At 37.5% G+C, this 21126-nt stretch overlaps 1 long non-coding RNA gene across 1 annotated transcript; it reads left to right on the top strand.

The window, feature by feature from the left end:
• The first annotated feature begins 14994 nt into the window (after positions 1-14994).
• Positions 14995-20116, top strand: LOC135223261 (uncharacterized). The gene is made up of 3 exons (XR_010316527.1): positions 14995-15290; positions 18896-19070; positions 19204-20116. It is a non-coding gene; the product is annotated as an uncharacterized LOC135223261 (long non-coding RNA).
• Positions 20117-21126: the final 1010 nt, after the last annotated feature.

The raw sequence follows: 21126 nt of genomic DNA, 5'->3' as shown, positions 1-21126 counted from the left end.
TTAATTTTTTGTTTCTTCTCTTGTCTCATTGATCTAAGGGCATTTTTCCCTTTTATTTTTTTGTCATGTTATACGAATGTTCTTGGGGGGGATGTACGATATGTTTTGTATTTTTCCCCTTTATTTTTGCCTCATGTATAAGTATATTCTTGAGGGGGGGATGTACGATATGTTCTTCGGGCCATGCGCTGCCGAGCATGCATCCGTTATTGGCAATTCTGTATACGCTGTTGCGAGTCCAGTTGGCTCCCGAGTATCCTGTAATAAAGTCCAGTCTCCAGGACGTTGTGTCATTGCAAACCCAACAGTTATCATTTAGGATCAAGGAATTGACTTAAAGTTCTGGCTGAAGGCCATAATCTGCAAATTCTTTAATGGCTACGGAGTCCTTGGCTCCAAATCTCTACATAGATAATTTATCTCGTACTAGTGATTAGCAAATTATATTTATTAATGAAAATTCATAACGTCTTCCTTACTATAAGACGCGCTCCTTCCCTGCCATGCATTTATGAATTGCGTCTTAACTGTTGTGTATTGGACAGCTTTCTGTTCAATGAATCGCCCGCGAGATCCCTCAATCTTACCCCAATTTAACGCAACACTTGTGAAGTTAAATGGCGGGGATTTCGAATGATCAGTTCGAAATTCACGACAAACCCTCTCCCTCCCCCTAAACTCCCAGCAATTAAGATACCTGAATTTAGTGGTGGGGAGGAAGAATGGCTTGCATTTTGGGATATATTTAACAGTTTAGTTCACGATCGTAGGGATATTTCCGATGTGATTAAGTTTTCTATACTCAGAGCTAGTTTAAGGGATAACGCCTTTAAAGCCATAGAAGGTTTGCTTGTCACTAATGCCAATTATTCAGTAGCTATTCAGACCCTTAAGGAGAAGTATGATAATAAGGAAAAATTGAAACGTAGACTTATGTCCAAATTAACACATTTAGTCCCTCCCAGTCATACAATAGAGGATTTGAACACGTTCAAATTGGAATATGAGAAGATTATTTTACAAATGAACACATTGAATTTAGATATAGAGGCCATGAACCCCGTTTTCTCTAGTATAATATGCGAGAAATTATCGCTTGAAACGCGTAAGGCTATAGCTAATAAACATAATAGTATGTCTCTTGATATAAAGCAAATTTCCTCAGGTTTGAAATATGTTTGTGAATTAATGGAATTTTGTTACGAAGGTGAGAATTCTAATAAGAGAAGACGAGATCAGGGCAACTTTTCTAAAGCGATTCCCTCAAATGTACAAAACGTGCAGAGAGCACAACCAAGTAACAGTAAACCTAGTAATAGTAGTCCTTACAATAATTGTGTGTTTTGCTCATCAAACCATGCCTCTGCGATTGTAAGACTTTCAATCCATTGATAGTAGAAGGGACAGAGTTAAATATTTAAGATTGTGCTTGCTTGCCTCAAAGGAGGTCATTTAATCTCTGAATGTAGAAATAAGCCGAAATGTAATAGATGTGATGGCCTCATTACCCGATGATTTGTAAGAAAACAGAAAAACCCTGTTAATCTGCTCTAACCAAAGTTGAGTGTAAATAGTACTAATGTTAGTAAATCAAATGTTAATTCTGGCAAATCTCATAATGATTCTAAATGTGCTGTTAGTAAAGGTGATTCCCCAGTAGTTATGACTGCTTCTTTGGGAATTGATCATTCTCAGACTAATAAGATTTCTGTTTCGACTGCTCTTCCTACTGCTAAGGTAATTGTGTCAGGGAATGGACATCGTTCCTTTGAGAGAGCACTCTTTGATTCTAGTGCGCAAAGAACGTTTATTGCAACGGAATTAGCCCATAAGCTTAGTCTATCGTCCATAGCAACAGTAGCCTTAAAGGTAAAACCATTTGGCAGTGATGCCATGGAAGTTAATTGTAATATAGTAAGAGTTGTGGTGAGACTAGGTAAGATTCGTACTGTCATTAATGCCATTGCATTCGATAGAGTTAATTCCAGAATTTATTCTCCAGGATTGAGTAAGTCAGCTGCATTCTTGACGAGTAAAGGCATAAAATTAGCAGATAATGATTTAAATTCAGATGAAGTAAATGGTATAGAATTAGTCATTGGAGCTGATTGCTATGGAAAATTCATTCAGAACAGTCAAATTTGCTCTGGAATACAGATATTGAATAGTTCTGGTGGTGCACTAATTTTTGGACCTCTTCCTAGTTGGTCTTATGACAATGTAGAATCTAATGAGATTACTACATCAAATGTATGTTGTTCAAGAATAGAAGTAGAGGAAATCCCTATTAATTCTTGTTGTGAGGTTAGAAAATTATGGGAATTTAGAAGTGTTAGTATTCGTCAATCTGAAATTAGTCCTGAAGAAAGAGAATCAGTTAAGTGTTTTAAGGATAAAGTAAAAAGGGTTGACAATAAATATGAAGTGTCCTTACCATTTAAAGATGAAAGTAGACCGCCTGTTAACTATAGAATAGCCATTGGTCAATTAAATTCCTTGTTACATAGATTCGAATCTGACCCCTCCTGTATGCTCATTATGATAAGATTATCAAAGATTACTTTTCAGTCTGGGTTTATAGAATTAATTCCTTCAGGCTCCCTATTATAGGGCATATTTACCCACCATGCTGTACTGAAGGATTCAGAAACAACTCCCATTCGAATAGTTTTTAATGCTTCTTCAAAGGCTAAAGGAGAACTTTCCTTAAATGATGTTTATTAACTGGTCCCTCATTAACTACTAAACTTTTCGATGCCCTGTTGAGTGTCCGTACAAACCCAGTAGCTGTGATTTCAGATATCAGTAAAGCCTTTTTAAGGATAGGCATTTCACCTGACTGCCGTGATTATTGCAGATTTCTATGGCTAACTGATCCTTCCGATTTGAAGTCTACTGTAACTTACCGGTTTTGTGTAGTTTGTTTTGGAGCTACATGCTCTTTCTCTTGCAGCAAACCCTCTTGCATCATTTATCTTTACATGATAATCCCCTTGCATCATCTCTGATGAAGAATTTCTATGTAGATAATTTTAGTAAAACTTACAAGGATGTGTCAGTCTTGATGGATGAGTATCCAGTAATAAATGCGATTCTTGAAGACGCTAATATGCCTCTACAAGAATGGATTAGTAATGATTCAGAATTTAACAGAACCATAGATGTTATCAAAGAAAGAGTAAACGTTTTGGGTTTAGAGTGGTATCTAGCACAAGATGCGATGTCACTGAAGGAAGTAAATTGTGAGTATAAAGGACCTTTAACCAAACGAAAGGTTTTATCAGTAGTAGCTCGGATGTTTGATCTTCTAGGATTATTGTCACCTATACAGGTGAGAGGTAAATATTTTCTTAAATGTTTGTGGAGTAACTACGGGTGGGATGACCCTTTGCCAGAATCATTATGTTCAAGGTTTGATTAAATTTGCAAGTGTTTTAGAAATGTAGAAAGTTTAAAGTTTCCTAGGTTTGTTGTACATCCTGAATGTTCCCACTTACATGTATTTTGTGATGCCTCTAACAAGGCATATGGAGCTGCTGCCTATGTGATTGATTTCAAGAGAAGTGTAAGCAATTTTACTGGTCAGTAAGTGTAAGTGGCACCAAACCCTAAACAGACTATTCTGCGTTTGGAATTGACAGCCTTGTCCTTGGGTGCGAAACTTACTGGAAGATTAATGCAGAATGATGATTTAAGAGTGAGTTCTTGCACTCTCTGGAGTGACTCCATGGTTTCTATTTGTTGGGTGAAGAACAATAATAGTAAAATTCCTTATGTACGAAACAGAGTCACTGAAATTAATAAATTCAAGTTTCCTCTACGGTATACCCCCTCTAAGGATAATCCAGCTGATATTCTATCCAGAGGTAGTAATAGTAAAGATTTATTGCAAAATTCCTTATGGTGGAATGGCCCTAAATGGCTTTTAACTGGTGATTATCCCCAATCTTTAGCTACAGAAACTGTGCATGTTAATGAAATTCTTTCAGAACCTAAGTTTGTTCACCCTCCAACCCCATTAATTGACATCCCATGTTATAGTAATTTAAGTAAGCTTAAACGTATCATGAGGTCAATATTGCTTTTCCTTAATAAGTGCAGTAAAGGTTCTAAGTTTGTTGTTAACGAAATGAAAGCACTTGTCCTCCTTGAACAGAAGCAACATTTTTCTACTACCAGAATGTACCTCTGTGATAAGAATTCACATGGAGTGTCCATGGATGTTAAGAACTTGTGTAATCAGTTAAACTTATTTGTTGATGAAGAAAATCTAGTTAGGTCTCAGGGTCGCATGAAAAACGCTTCCATGTCTTATGATACTCAGTGCCCAATGTTATTGCCTTCCAGAAGTTATTTAACAGTGTTGATAGTTGAACATTTGCATAGACATCATCACCATTGTGGTGTCAATTCTGTACTGGTATTGTTGAGAGAAACCTTTTGGGTACCTAAAGCACAAGTTATCAAATCAATTCTGTCCAAGTGTGTTTTGTGTCAGAAGTAACCAAGAAACGGTTGTGTTTGCCCCCTCCCCCGCCATTACCCACAGAAAGAGTGAGATATGATAGACCTTTCCAATCAGTAGGAGTTGATTATACCGGTGCTATTAATGTTTTTGATCATGAGACTGGCTTGGAGGAGAAGGTCTTTGTATGTCTATTTACCTGTACTACGAGCAGGGCGGTTCATTTTGAATTGACTCATTCCATGACTGCTTCCGATTTCCTACTGGCTATTCGACGCTTTGTAGCGTATCATTCTCTGCCGATCTGATTATATCTGACAATGGTAGGAATTTTGTTGGATTTAATCATTTCCTGAAGGAAATTAAGGAGGAACCAGAGGCAAAGTCATACCTTGAAGGAAATTGTGTTAATTGGAAGTTCATTGCACCGCGAGCCCCCTGGTCTGGAGGCTTTTATGAACACCTTGTTGGTGTTCTAAAAGGATGTTTGTCCAAGGCCTTGTATCACAAACGTGTATCCTTTGAAGAGTTGAGAACTCTACTTGTTGAGTTTCAAGCTGTGATAAATTCTCGACCACTGACTTATCTCTCCTCTGATCGAGATTGTGAGGCTTTGACTCCCTCCATGTTACTTTATGGGCGAAATGTTTGTATTTCCCCTCCTCTTAACAATTTAGCAACTAATGACCCAGATTTCATGAGTTCAAGTGATCTTAGAGCACAATATTTTAGATTATCATCAGTGCTAAGGAAATTTTGAGAACTCTTGGAAAAGAAACTATTTAGTGTCCTTGAGAGAGAGACATAATAATTCTAGTAATAATCTCTCTGCAAATGTGAAAGTTGGGGACATAGTGATGGTAGACTTAAAAGATCATCTGGGTAAAGGCTATAGATCCCTCCTCTCATTGGGTAAGGTTACCCAGCTGTTCCCGTCATCTGATGGTGTGATTAGGTCTGTAGAAGTGAGAGTGAATAATAAACTATACATGAGATCAATCACAAAGCTCGTACTTCTGGAATTACCCGAGATGAGATTTGATAGTGCTGTAACTCAGGAGCCAGATAGTGTGCCTCTTGAATGGTACTAGACCTCGGCGTGCAGCAGCAATCCGCTGTGATCAAGAGAGAAAGGATTTAATTTCTATGGATGTACTCTAAATGTATATTTGATTTAAATTTTTGGGTGCAGTTGTGATTACTTCTGATTATGACTCTTCTTGGGGGGAGAATGTCAAAAATTGCCATTTATTCCCCTTGAATAAAATTTCCTAGTTTTTTATGAGTACTTGTTTTGAATAAAATTTCCCAGTTTCTATGGAAATACGTTATATGATTATTTGCTCCACAGAAGTAGTTTCATTATATTAACTATAGCAATGAGTTGGTATAAATTAGTACATTGATATTCAAAGTAATAAACCACTTTTTTTGCATATTTTGTCCATCTCTATATAATTAGATGACGTATAATTACAGTGTTGTCAAACTTCTTCCTGTGGAGACTATGTATATATTATTTTCTTATTGTAAGGGCACATGCCAGTAATTTATGCTTGCCTTCTGGACGAAACCCTTTTTTTTTAATGTTGGGTTACGATTAAAGCACTTGATGTTTGTTTTTAAATTGATGTTTGTTACGTAACCCTGTAATTTTGTATATGTGACAACTGTGTTATGCAATATACTCCTCCCGAGTTTTCTTCTAGGGTGGAAAGGTGAAGCTCTCTGATTCTAGCATCTGACTCCACGAAGGCAAGTAAAAGAAGATATTCTTGTAAGATCCAGCCACATCACCTCGTGAATCGTCGTCGCCATTGCAGTAACTTCTTCATTAGGATATTCTGAAGATCCTGTTTGCCATTTAAGTTTATTTCTATCGAAGTAACGTAACGTTTTGTTATAATTTTTGCAATAATGTGTTAGTTTTCTTGCTTCTTAACCTAATTGGAATAATTGTTTTGTTCTTTAAATATTAATTATATGTATTAAACCTTTAAATGCGTCTTTGTGAACCAGTGTGGCATCACCCAAAAAGAATTGGTGCAGAAAATACAGTTGATTGTTTCTTAACTGCACTTTTGTTGAATAAAATGCAAGGTTTCTTGACTTTAAGTAAAGTTACTAAACTCCTCAGCACTGTAACTTAGTCTCATTCAAAGCTAGTGCAGGAGGGCTTAAGGTTGAATGAAATCGTACCGAATGTGGCCCTAAAATTCAGTTTAGTTTCACCACAACAGCCAAGCACTTTTGGTCTAGTTCGACCCTGAGTAGAGGGTCGAACTAAACCGAAAGTGCTTGGCTATCTAGCTTTTTCAGTTTTTTCTTTATGGCAAAAACCTTTATTTATACATAGCATCACGTTTTATATACTTCGTGATCAAGTTATTCATATATATATACATACATACACACACACACACATATATATATATATATATATACATATAATGTAGTATAATATATATATATATATATAATATATATATATATATTATATATTATATATATATATATATATATAATGTACGTGTATATATATATATATATATATATATATATATATATATATTTATATATATATATATATATATATATATATATATGTATATATATATATGTGTATATATATATATATATATATATATTCATATATATATATATATATATATATATATATATATATATGTATATAGTTCCAGACCGATTCATGGCAACTGTCTAGCACACGTTGACAATAAATAAATAAATAAGTTTGCTGATCGTCTATCAAGAAATCATTCAATACATTTGCTTGCTAATCGTATTATTTTATTTTTCCTTAGCTGTCAAATGTTGATTTTTTTTAGACTTAGAAAAAAGTTAGAATAAGGAAAATTTATATATTTATTTAGAAGAAATTAAAATTTGAAGAAAAATTGAAATTATATTAAGAAAAATTTAGAAATTTGAGTTACAAAAAAACAGAAATTAGATTTAGAAAAAAAATGAGAATAAGAAATAATCAAAATTAGAACAAATTTGAAATTATATTTAGAAAAACTTAGAAATTTGAATTACAAAAAGATAGAAATTAGAATTACAAAACATTTAAAAATCAAAATTATATATATAAAAGATAGATTCGAATAAGGAAAAAATAGAAATTGAAATCAGAGAAAATGCATAAGGAAAAAGCTAGAGATTGCAACCCATAATGTTGGTTGAAAGTTTTATACGTTGTTGCAAGACTGAAAAGTTAAGCACTTTCGTGCTACTGGAACTCGAAAGTTGAAGAGAAATTGCAATGCATGACTTTCATGTTTATCAGTCTATTGGTCAATTTGTGAATTTATTTTTGGCTTTTCTATTGACTGGTCTCTGTTATTTCTTTCAAACCCCAGATTCTTTGGAAACTTGAAATTTTAAGACAATGGCTCCTGTGAGCTTGTTCCATATAAATAGGGGACATTATCTGAATAATGATGATAATAATAAAAAAAAACTCATAGTAGCACGAGTCTTAAAATGGAGAAATAAATCCAGTTATGCATATGTACTACTACTACTACAGTGGTTTCCAACCTTTTCTAATTCTCGTCCCTCTTCATTGAATGGCGCATTCTCTGTAGTTTTCATATTTGCAAAACATTACTTTCTTTTATAATTGTTTGATAATTAATTTCTTAATATAGAATTTGAAATACTTTATATATTTAGACAACTTAATTTCATATTGATATCTTAAATATTTTCTCAGCATTTGGAAATTCTGAATTCCGTCATGATTAATAGTTTTCAGATATAATTATCCCCTTCATCAAGCTTTTGGCCCCCATCCCCCCCCAACCCCCCTCGCAGCCCTTCGAGGTTCCCCCCTCAAGGGGGGACCGCGCCTCATGGGTTGGAAACCACTGTACTACTACATTTGTTCCTTTCAAGTTTATCTTTATCTTTATATATATATATATATATATATATATATATATATATATATATATATATAATATATATATTGTTAATAATAAGTTCTGACCAGCAGAGGAAACGAAGCTATAGAGGCATTATAACAACCGGAGCAGGGATTCATTGTCTGGTCTAAGGGAAACCCCCGGTGGTGGGTGGGGGGAGGGGGGCCTTGCTCGTTTGGGGTCTCTCGGCGGGTGACAAAGGTCTCGTGAGAATAAAAATTGATTTTCATATATCTGGATTAGCCAGCTGGGGTTTCATAGATTTATGGCTGCAAAACAATTTCAACGCCTCCCACTAAGTTCAATTTGCAATATGGAACTTTTCAAGGTTTTTGTTCGTGGCATTTTCAATAAACCGTGTTCTTCCTGTCATTATTTTTTTATCTTACTGTTTCCCAAGATTCACCATTCCAAATCCTTAAGTCTCGGCGGATTATATGTGTAAGTTTCTCATTGGATGAGTGAGTTAAGTGCTCGCCTACCGATTTGGTAGTCGCGCGGTCGATCCCGTGCTCTGCTAGCGTGGAATCAAAAGAATTTATTTCTGCTGATTAGAAATTCATTTCTTGATATAATGTAGTTCGGATCCCACTATTAATCAATAAGCTGTAGGTCCTGTTGCTAGGTAACCAGTTGGTTCCTAGCCACGTCAAAATATCTAATCCTTCGGGCCAGTCCTATAGGAGAGCTGTTAATCAGCTCGGTGGTCTGGTTAAACTAAGATATACTTAACCTACCTCGGCAGGTTATAGGATGAAGGCTGTTAAGAACCAATGATCTAAAGAGAGAGAGAGAGGTCCTCTTGATTATCGTGCAGAATGAACTCCATAACGTCACAAGCCACGCCTTTTGCTCCCTCCTCAGTGCCATATCCATTACTGATTTACTGCCACCAGTCACGATGCTGAAGAAATACTTACTTCTCAGAGTCATAGTTTACGGCTTGTATGACTTATACATTTTAGTCAGATATATCTAAACATAATGCAACACTGATTTATCAACAATATATTCTTCAAATGAGATACACCGTGAAATATATTATGCGTTATTGGCTATTTCCTCTTGGTAAATATTTTCACATAGCGAATTTCTAAATTATATACTTGAAAATGCACGTTTAAAGCCATTTAAATAGAGTCGCGATAAATCATGGGATGAATCAAACAATATACAAGATGGTAAAAATGATGGTATATTACCTGTTTGTAAGGGAAAATAGAGAGAGGATGTAGGCTTATACTACGGATATCTATGCATATATGTTATTTCGTAGTAATGCACATTACTGTGGATAGTACAAAAGCAATATACTGTTCATTACTATACTCTGTTTTTTTCATCTGTCCATCCGCCTGTGGTGTTTGCGTATGGTAACACTGCGTCCCGGGCTTTAGTTAGTTACGCTTTGCGTAAGTTTTAGGTAAATAAAAGGATATCGGGGTGTACATTTGCAACTGAAACGTGTTTTAATAATTTACTGTATGCGAATTACACCGTTAATATTCGAAATAGGATATTGTTAATATTGTTGAATGTAAGCTAAGTGTAACTATATAACGACCGGGACGCAGTGTTACCATACTCAAACACCACAGGAGGGTGGGCAGATGGAAAAAAAACCGAGTATAAGTCATGAACAGGAATCGGACTGATATAGTCCCTACTATTTACAGGGACACAGTTTCAGCTTCATTCATTAAATCTTTTCAAGAGATAATGTGCCCTCAAGGAAACCGAAGGAAACCTGAGGTATTGTTGTTTTGGTGATCGAAGTTAGCCTACTGTAACCAAATATAGTTACTTGACAAACTCATCCTGTCAGTAGCTAATCTGAATACGGTTGTTTTTCAAGGTGTACTTGATAAACTGTAGTAAAAAATTGCCTTTTTGAGGTGGATTCCGTCTTCATAAAACCTTCCAGATGTCCTTACCTGATTGGTACTTGTCATTCATTGTGCGCAAAGATATAAACAGTTTTTTTTTATTGAATATTTTTTGCTTTTGATTTTTACTTTTCATACATTGTGTACAAACCGATAAAAAGTTATAATATTATTCAGTACTGAATATTTTTAGCAAGCTCTTAGGTGATTTTTGCTAAATATTCAAGGTGTACAAAGAAAACTGATTATTTAATATACTTGATATTCTTAGCAAACCTTTCGTACTTGTCTTTCATTGTGTGCAAAAAATTAAAATCAGCATTTCATTAGTATGCAATACTTTTAGGAATTATAGGAGTACAGAATAGTACTACCTATTTCTGGAGTTACAGTAGACTTTTTACTAAGCTGAATTAGAGCAGAATTGATGCATAAATTTATTAGAACTGTGATATGCCTTAGAGTAAATATAGAAGACACTTTTTTCCAACTCTTTTTCGACAGGGATAACGGTAATATATGACTATATTACTATTTTCATCCAAGCTCACACTCAATGGTCAAATGTATGCCTTAAATAAAGTGCATAAATTTTTTTTTTTTTTTTCAAATAGCTTTTTGGCATTATGCCAAGCACTGGGGCAACTAAGGCAATTCAGCGCTGAAACAGAAATTGACAATAAAAGGTTTGAAAGGTGTTACAGACAGGTGCAAAACCTCGCCGTTGCACTATGAAGCAAAAGTTAGGAGAGGGTGGACAATAAGATGGAAGAAAGAGAATATGAACGCAGGTACAGTAAAGTGAATGAAAGTAGTTGCAGCTAGGCGCCGAAGGGAAGCTGCAAAGAACCTTAACTAATGCCTACGTGGCACCGAAAGAGGTGCACTGACGGCACTATCCCTTTACTGGGTGCATAATTTTGTCACTAAAATGTATCCTCCACATTTCATTTAAGCATAAGGCAGTTATTATTTTAGTAGAGCACATAATAACTTTTTATAGCCTGAAACAACAGGCTTTTAAAGTCGTCACTTTCAAAGTCCAAGATTAAATTAATCTTGATAGGAGCCGAAGTGCCGCGAAGTTCTTGGCCTCCTGGCTGTGGTGCTAATTACAGGTCATATACCATCATTTTTACCATACCACCAATTTTACCATCCTGTATATTGTTTGATTCATCCCATGAATTATCGCAACTCTTTATAAATGGCATTCAACACGCATTTTCAAGTATATAATTTAGCAACTTGCGATGAAAATATTATTTGTGCTGTAAATATCGACTTTGCGAGCAGGAATTATAAGGCACTGAGCCCTATTACCAAGAGGGAGAAGCCAATAACTCATAATATATTTCACGGTGTATCTCATTTGAAGAATATATTGTTGAATTAGTGATGCATTTTGTTTGCATATCTCGGAATAAGATGTGTAGGTCATAAAAGCCGTAAATTGTGAAATGGGGAAGTTTTTCTTAGGCATTGTGACTGGCAGTAATGGCTATCATGGATCAGCTCCACGCACTCTGATTGGTCCTAATTTTTCCCCATCCCTATACTCTTCCAGACTTGGGAAATATGCGACCCGGTGGTGGTCTGAGATGTTGGTACCTATAACAGTGCCAGATGCACGATCATGGCTAACTTTAACCTTAAGTAAAATAAAAACTACTGATGCTTGAGGTTCTGCAGTTTGGTATACCGTTTGATGATTGGAGGGTGGATGATCAACATAACAATTTGCAGCCCTCTAGCCTCAGCAGACAGAAGAAGTGCGGACGGATGGGCAAACAGCCATCTCAATGGTTTTTTTTACAGAAAACTAAAAAGCAGATACTCTCTTGTTGGACCGTGAGTAAATAGATATTCAGAAAGGGGCAATTCTCGCTCCAACTGAACAATCCGCCTTTCTAATATTTGAAGAAAATAACTGGGCTGCCTGAGGGTGGTACTGTAACGTGTGTTTATCAGGCTCCATCCACCCCTTTGAAGATGTTTCGTTAGCTTCACAGATTATAATCAGCCTCGATGAAAGATAAACACATGTTCATGAAAGATCAATCACCATTCGATCTGGGTAGGATGAACATACAAAAATGATAGATAACAAACTAATGAATGTTGCCTGTAGCACGTAAACCACGCACACCTCTCCTCCTCCCCCTCCTTCATCTTCTTGGCGCCGAAAAAGGCGGCCCTGTACCCAGTTTTTTTTTCTTCTATAAATGTCATTTCAAATATAGGTGTAAAAAGATGAAATACTTGAGTGTTATTTTAGATATATTAAGAGGAAAAATTGGGTAAGCTGTTTATGCCCTTATACCCGATTAGATGTTATTCAAAGTACTGATTTGGTCAACAGAATTTTACTTAAAATCATTTACAAATATGGCGGCCTATATCATATTCATATTATCACTCTTGTATTTCCTACTACTAAAGAATGATGCTAATGTTTAATAACAAAATTTACATATATAAAAAAAACTTGCCCAAAAAACAAATGATTATTATTCATTACTTTGTAAGTACAGTTTAATGAAAAGGGCTCCACATACATAGGTCTAGGATGCTGGTAGACCTCAAACAAAAAGATTTTGCTAAAATTCTGAGAGCAGAGACACTCAACACAATTGTTATCTCACATAAAGCCGATTATAAGACGAATCTTTTTTACCTTGTATTTTAAAAATAACAATATCTATATATATAATATTATATAATAATTAGTCAATACTGCTAACATTTGGCAAATCTTATGATAATATGTATTCACAAAAGAACTGGAATGACATTTAAGTACTACAATTATGTACAAAACCATCACAGGATACACACAAAGCAGCAATATGTACACAAAACACAAAGGCCGCTTTAGTCTTGCAAGTTTAATGGTTATGATTTCCAAAGATTTTACTAGCTTACAAGGAAGCCCCCATCCTGCACAGATACTGTTTTGTCATTACTGGGTCACAAAGAATAACTTACAAACCATTGGAACAATATTATGTGAAAAAATTGTTAAATAAAGAATTACACACCTGTATACATTCATAAATAGTAATTTAAGTCAACATCATTGACTTATTACAGGTCATTGGTACTAGAAGCAGTTCAGAGTTGACTGGTCTGGGATTATTTAAGGTGTAACAAAAAATGTAAGTGGAATTTGGTAAAGAAAGTATCTCTGAAAGATAAAGTATCTCTCGTGTGCGTGTCTGTGTATGCTTTAGCAGCAAGTGTCACCAAATGTTTAAGATTCCAAGAATTTCGCAAATTTAAAAGACAGGACTGTGAAGAAGCATGGCATTGCCGGACTTGCTTCGTCTCTTGGTGAACACCTCTTTCAGTCATATGAACAACAAACACTGCGTCCTACCCCGTCTCTGGAACAGACTTAAAAGGGAACTTATGGTTAATAGCCATTAAATTTCGTCAAGCAGAACTTTTAATAAGCTAAAAAAAAAAATGAGCCATTGCTCAAATCTATACGTAATCCCTTCATTTTACAATTCCATTTCAAAGTAGCGCCGAGGTGCTTCAATGGAGAGCGCCGTTTCTCCTAGATTCGACCATGTTGCCATTTGGCGGATTAGTACCGATGACGTCACGGTGGCGCCGCCGTCGCGCCTCATTAACGAGAGCAGCGAAGCACACGTGTTGTAGAGTATTCGTCCTCGGTATTGTCCTCGTGTTTTAGGTAAATTTTCATTCAAATAGCGTCAATTATGCCAACTTTAATGGCGTTTGGTTGTGCCAATACTTCTGGCAAGTGTCCCAAAGGCATATCATTCACAGGATTCCGTCAAATAGAGAGAAATCAAACCGCTGGCTGATGGCTCTTCGAAAGGAGGATATGAACATAAAATCTTTCAACCTACGACGCAAACCATTTTCTGTTCGGACCATTTCTTGCCAACAGATTTAAAATATAACATTAGGAGCAGGGTATTAGGTATGGCTACGAAATATATTTACATACGTTTTGGGAACTTAATTTCCCTCTGAACAGACCACGGTACCGAAAATAGGGCGGCTATCTACCGCTATTTACGTACACTATGGTGTCTCCACTTGTATATTTTGAATTTAAGTTTATTCTTGTCAGTTGCCATGTGCGTGGTGTCCATGAATGGATGGGGGCTTTCACTTAGTCCTTTTTAACTAGTTTAATTAATGGGGATTTAGAATTTAGGGCTGTATATGTCTAACTAGGCATACTTCAAGCTACTACTTTATTTGCCATTTCAATAATATATTTTTAGCTGTTCTCTCGGAATAGTTCCGCCTTTCTCAGTCGACCGCTACATGACGTCACGCATAACAGATGAGCCACACACAATGGCGGCGCCCATGGTGCAATAAAAAATTGGTTGTGAAAATTAAGAAAACAGCTAAAATGCAACCATAAGTTCCTCTTTAAGAATTAGGCTGTTTCTGTGCTTCTGTTTTCTTATAGTTATCTTTCGCATAATGTTAAATACTCGTGGCTCAAATTCCGACGGCATATTTCTCGTCATTTTCGTCAGAAAGGTGACTTCCTCTGAAGTATTACTTTGCATTTGCTCTGGGCGACTCCAATATAAACACATTTTAACCAATCACCACTCAGTGGAGCCGAGGCTCATTAAGTCAACACTGACAAGCGATGTGCGCTTCCCCCACAGTGCTTCATATAGTCAACTGCACTGCAGTCCACAAGGCACAACATCCAGTAAGGTGTTCGTCACATAGGAGACTAAGCCTAGATTTTAACGTTGACTTCGACTATATCACACCTGTGTTCAGTGAGAATTCATTTGTGACAAGTTTCGAAGTGAACTCTGTGTGTGTGTGTGTGTGTGTGTGTGTGTGTGTGTGTGTTACATACAACCACAAACAGGCACTTATGAACCAACTTAATGGTCAACTGAATCTGTAACTTTTCACACTTCAAAGTCAGACGAAGAATGAAGCAAACTGCTGCTGCACGCAGCACTGCTGCCTCAGGTACCATTTCACAGCACCAGGGGCATTCATCGGCAAGAATATTCCGATTTTTCAACATTAGCTTTAGCGCATCACAACAGCCTCAGACATACAACACACACAGAAGAAAATCTTTATACTAATGCTCCATTTTTTGCAATTATTTATATTCTTATTAACTGCATAATCTGTTTTTATTATTATACTGAGATTTGCCATTTTCACTTTTTTTTTATTTAGCATTCTTGGCCTGATTTCTGTAACCACCAAGAGTCCTTAGCTGATTATTATTATTATTATTATTATTATTTTTTTTTTTTTTTTTTTTGCTCTATCACAGTCCTCCAATTCGACTGGGTGGTATTTATAGTGTGTGGTTCCGGGTTGCATCCTGCCCCCTTAGGAGTCCATCACTTTTCTTACTATGTGTGCCGTTTCTAGGATCACACTCTTCTGCATGAGTCCTGGAGCTACTTCACCCTCTAGTTTTTCTAGATTCCTTTTCAGGGATCTTGGGATCGTGCCTAGTGCTCCTATGATTATGGGTATGATTTCCACTGTCATATCCCATATCCTTCTTATTTCTATTTTCAGATCTTGATACTGATCCATTTTTTCCCTCTCTTTCTCTTCAACTCTGGTGTCCCATGGTATTGCGACATCAATGAGTGATACTTTCTTCTTGACTTTGTCAATCAACGTCACGTCTGGTCTGTTTGCACGTATCACCTTTCCGTTCTGATACCATAGTCCCAGAGGATCTTTGCGTGATTGTTTTCTATCACTCCCTCAGGTTGGTGCTCGTACCACTTATTACTGCAAGGTAGCTGATGTTTCTTGCACAGGCTCCAGTGGAGGGCTTTTGCCACTGAATCATGCCTGTTTTTGTACTGGTTCTGTGCAAGTGCCGGGCATTCGCTTGCTATGTGGTTTATTGTTTCATTTTTCGTATTGCACTTCCTACATATGGGAGAGATGTTATTTCCGTCTATCGTTCTTTGAACATATCTGGTTCTTAGGGCCTGATCTTGTGCCGCTGTTATCATTCCTTCAGTTTCCTTCTTTAGCTCTCCCCTCTGTAGCCATTGCCAATTGTCATCGCTGGCTAGTTCTTTAGTCTGTCTCATGTATTGTCCGTGCATTGGTTTGTTGTGCCAGTCCTCTGTTCTGTCTGTCTTTCTCCTGTCTCTGTATATTTCTGGGTCTCGTCACTTTTATTAGTCCTTCTTCCCATGCACTCTTTAGCCACTCGTCTTCACTGGTTTTCAGATATTGCCCCAGTGCTCTGTTTTCGATGTTGACGCAGTCCTCTATACTTAGTAGTCCTCTCCCTCCTTCCTTTCGTGTTATGTATGTCTGTCCGTATTTGCTCTTGGGTGTAGTGCTTTGTGTATTGTCATATGTTTCCTCGTTTTCTGATCTATACTGCGGAGTTCTGCCTTCGTCCATTCCACTATTCCTGCGCTGTATCTGATTACTGGCACTGCCCATGTGTTTATGGCTTTTATCATATTTTCGGCGTTGAGTTTTCACTTAAGTATCGCCTTGAGTCTCTGCATATATTCTTTCCTGATCGTGTCCTTCATCTCTTGGTGTTTTATATCTCCTCCTCCCATTATTCCCAGGTATTTGTATCCTGTCTCATCTATGTGTTTGATGTTGCTCCCATCTGGTAGCTTTATCCCTTCAGTTCTCGTTACTTTGCCTTTTGTTTTGTATGTTGACTAAGGCGCATTTTTCTATTCCAAACTCCATCCTGATGTCCCCAGATACAATTCTTACAGTCTGGATTAGGGTATCTATTTCCTTGATGCTCTTACCATACAGCTTGATGTCGTCCATGAACATCAGATGGTTGATTCTGTTGCCTCTTTTCTTGAGTTGGTACCCGGCATCCATCTTCTGTAGTACTTTTGTCATGGGAATCATGGCTACTACGAAGAGTAGTGGGGACAGTGAATCGCCCTGGAAGATCCCTCTCCTGATATTAACCTCTGCTAGTCTTATTCCAGAGCTTGAAAGTATTGTATTCCAGTTGCGCATTGTATTTTTGAGGAAGCTGATGGTATTTTCCTCTGCCCCATATATTTTCAGGCATTCTATTAGCCATGTGTGTGGTATCATGTCGAAGGCTTTCTTATAGTCTATCCATGCCATGCTTAGGTTGGTTTTCCTTCTCCTACTGTTCTTCATTACCATTTTGTCTATCAGGAGCTGGTCTTTTGTGCCCCTACACTTCCTTCTGCAGCCTTTCTGTTGGTGGGGGGGATGTGTTTGTCTCCTCTAGGTAGTTGTATAGCCTTTCACTGATGAAACCTGTTAGTAACTTCCACATTATTGGTAGGCAGGTGATAGGCCTGTAGTTACTGGCTATATTTCCCTTACTCTTGTCTTTTTGTACTAAGGATGTTCTTCCTGTGGTCATCCATTTGGGTGCTAGGTGATTTGAGATACAATGCTGGAGTTGTTCTGCTATTCGTGGGTGTAGGGCCTTGAAGTTTTTGAGCCAGTATCCATGGTCTTCATCGGGACCTGGGGCTTTCCAGTTTGGCATTTTCTTTAGTTGGTGTCTGACTGTGTCTGTCGTGATCTCTGTGAATCTTTGTTTTATTCTCCCTGTTTCTTCTTCCTTGACTTCCTGGAGCCATGTTGCATATTTGTTGTGTGATACCGGATTGCTCCATATGTTTTCCCAGAGTCTCTTACTTGGTTCAGCTTCAGGAATTTCTGGGTGGTTGTCTTCCCCTCTTAGTTGGCTGTATAGTCTTTTCTGGTTGGTTCCGAATAGTTTGTTCTGTTGGTATCCCTTATTCCTGTTCATGTACCGTTGGATCTTATGTGCTTTGGCCTTAAGCCTCTGTTTTACATCTTCTATTGTGTTGTTTAGTCCGCTCTCTTGTACTTTGTATTTCTCGTTGAGTTCCTCCCTTGTTTTCTTGTTTCTTAGCCTTTTTTCTGCCATCTCTTTCAGTTTACTCAAGTCAGATCTCACCACCATGATTTGCTTTTCCAGGCGCCTTTTCCAAGGAGGTTGCTGTTTTTGGTTTCTGTTGGGTTGGTTGTGCTGGTGGTGTTGGTGTTCGAATCCCCATCAGTTCTGCTACTAATCTTGCTCCTGCATATGTCAAGTTATTTGTTTCTGTGATACTGGTGGTGTATATTATGCCCATTATTTCATTGACTTCACTTGTTTTCTCCATTAATTTCTTGGTGTTGTAGGCTTTCATGGAGGGGATCTTTGTTCTCTCTGTATCTGGCTCCATCCATTGTCTAATCTTCTCTACCCATTCCGTCCTCTCTGTTACTTCGTCGGTGTTTCTTCGTGTGTCGTTGTTTGATACCTCATCCTCCCTGTCGTCTTCTGTGGCATCGTCTCTCAGTTCGTCTTCGTGTAATTCGTTGTCGTGTGACATTTCCCTTTCCAGTTCTTCTCTTTCTGTTGGGGAGAGCCAGTTCTTTTTCTTTATGTTCCTTACTTGGTCTGCCAGCCTCTGCTCTGTTTGGGGGGTGTTATTCCTCTCATTCCAGATGTTGACCAATCGTCTTCTATATTATTATTATTATTATTATTATTATTATTATTATTATTATTATTATTTATTATTATTATTATTATTATCATCCAGGTCACTTGTGCGAGATGTCATCAACATTCCGGGCACTGGTAGTGATGTGGTTGCTCACCACAGGATGCGTTATGTGCCTAGCCGACAAACAAGAGCACTTGTACGTCCAGTTATACAAGGGGAAAATGATCAGCGGGACTTATGATGCGAAATTTAGCCTCGATCGTCTGACAAGGTAAAAACCGAAATCTTTCTTTTGTTCCTGGAAATGATTGATGAAATCAGATGATACAATATTCCATTAAAAAAAAAAGTAGTTCAGTAAGATCTTACTTCTACTTCCTGCTGAAGCATAATCCCTCCTGCAGGTGCGCCCTCAAGTGCGCCTCCACATACCAGTGCTGGGCGTTCACATGGGACACAAGCACCAAAGAATGCAGCCTCCTGCAGCCCTCTCTCACCAGGCTGGTTACCACCGCAGCGGCACCGCTCTCGCTCTCCACATACTACGTCGACAGACGCAATGGCAAGAGCATCAAACTGACGAATTCCGTAGGTTCCTGGACGCAGCAGAAAACCGCTTGCGAGAACATGGGCGGCCGCTTGTGGCTGCCTCCGGACATGACCTTCGCTTTGGTGCTTCTACATGTATTTGGGGTCAATGGCGCCTGGTTAGGAATGAAACGCCCCTCCACCGGAGATATGTATACTTGGTATGACCTGGATGGATACCTAGTTCACATAGGTTTTCCGTGGGGCGAAGGTCAGCCCAACAATTTTGGAGGTGACCAGTTCTATCTTGGTTTGCTTGATGGAATGTTGAACGATGCGGAGGAGACATACATCTTGTATGGGCTGTGTGAAGTATAGGCTGTTTCCCTACATCAATGAGTGTTGCCACTGAATTGTATTCTTTTGAGGTTAGAGAGAGAGAGAGAGAGATCGTAGTTCTCCTTTCTTCTGTGTCGTCGTACATCACTTAGGTGGTGTTTCGCTATAGAAAAGGTTTATGAGTAGGTTTACCAAGTTTAATTTAGCTTTGTCTTTAAAAAAAATCCGTGTTATAAGTCTGTTTCTGTGTATGTGCAGACTAATAAGTTATCATATATTTTATTTCATTATTCACTTGCTTGTGAACAAGATGTTCATTGTGCAATCGCAAAGAAATAAATGAAAACCTTTTATATCTTATACCCTGTAACAATGTTGACAATCACATCTGATTTTCATGTTTTTGTCTCATTTAACTGTAACATGTCTTATGTGCAAAGTTTTTTTTTTTTTTTTTTTTTTTTTTTTTTGTTTTTTTTTTTTTTTTTTTTTTTTTTTCTCAAAATGAGTCTAAACAAGCCTGAAGGCAGGAAGGCGTAGAAGTTGAAAAGGATATGTTTGTGTAGGTCAATTCTATAATAACATTAATTATATAATGTACTTATATATGCACACATATGCATGTAATAAATATATAATCTAAATTTAATCATTGTTTTTATGATTCATCAAGCAAGCCCGAAAATTTGCAATTAATAACTAAGTGGCAACAAGAAGATGGCTATGGCAACAATGATTTAGGATAAACTTAAAGACAACAGAGATTACAGAGGGGATGAAGCCAAGACCACCGAGTGGTCTTGATGAAGCCAAGTTACTGTAGAGGAAATATTTGCTCCGATAAGTTGCGTTACTTACATTGCTCAAAGATCCACAATGGCGTGATTAAATGGCCGTCCATTAAAAATCAACACTTATCAATAAAGCTGCGTTGCTGGCAAAAGTGGAAAACTTCAAACAAAGCCTTTCGATCGATACAACTTTTCTCATTAGCGTCTGCACAAGTAGGGACAGTTTCAGACAGCAGTGTTAACGACTTATCACCGAATTACAGGTTTGGGGGTGTCGTTAGGTAACTCTACATTGAATTGGTAGTTACTCCATCCTCTTCGATCTTCTTACTGCGATGCTGCAGTTGCATTTATGCCGCTTTCAACTGCATATGTGCTCAGGGATATCGGCTAGGCCTATCCGGAGGGAGAGAGGAAGCAGAACATCAGGGTTCAACGTCAGCCTTCTAAAGGAAGATGCTTATTGGATTGTTAAGGGCCCATAGATGAAACCGACCGGCGGATGAGGTGTCGTTATCCATGTTGCCCATAGATATTAGCCTTAAATCTTTCTCCCAGTTTGCCGGAACCTAGTACCTGTGTCGAGACATGGTCGCTGCGTTCAGTGAAGAGAATGGGAATTATCTAACGATTGTTTACATAATCGCAACTTGAACCTGGTGGCTGGTT

The sequence above is a fragment of the Macrobrachium nipponense genome, chromosome 11 (genome assembly GCF_015104395.2).
Source record: "Macrobrachium nipponense isolate FS-2020 chromosome 11, ASM1510439v2, whole genome shotgun sequence".
Classification (NCBI taxonomy): domain Eukaryota; kingdom Metazoa; phylum Arthropoda; class Malacostraca; order Decapoda; family Palaemonidae; genus Macrobrachium; species Macrobrachium nipponense.
The sequence above is the reverse complement of the archived record's forward strand: the minus strand, read 5'-3'. Positions and strand labels throughout refer to the sequence as shown.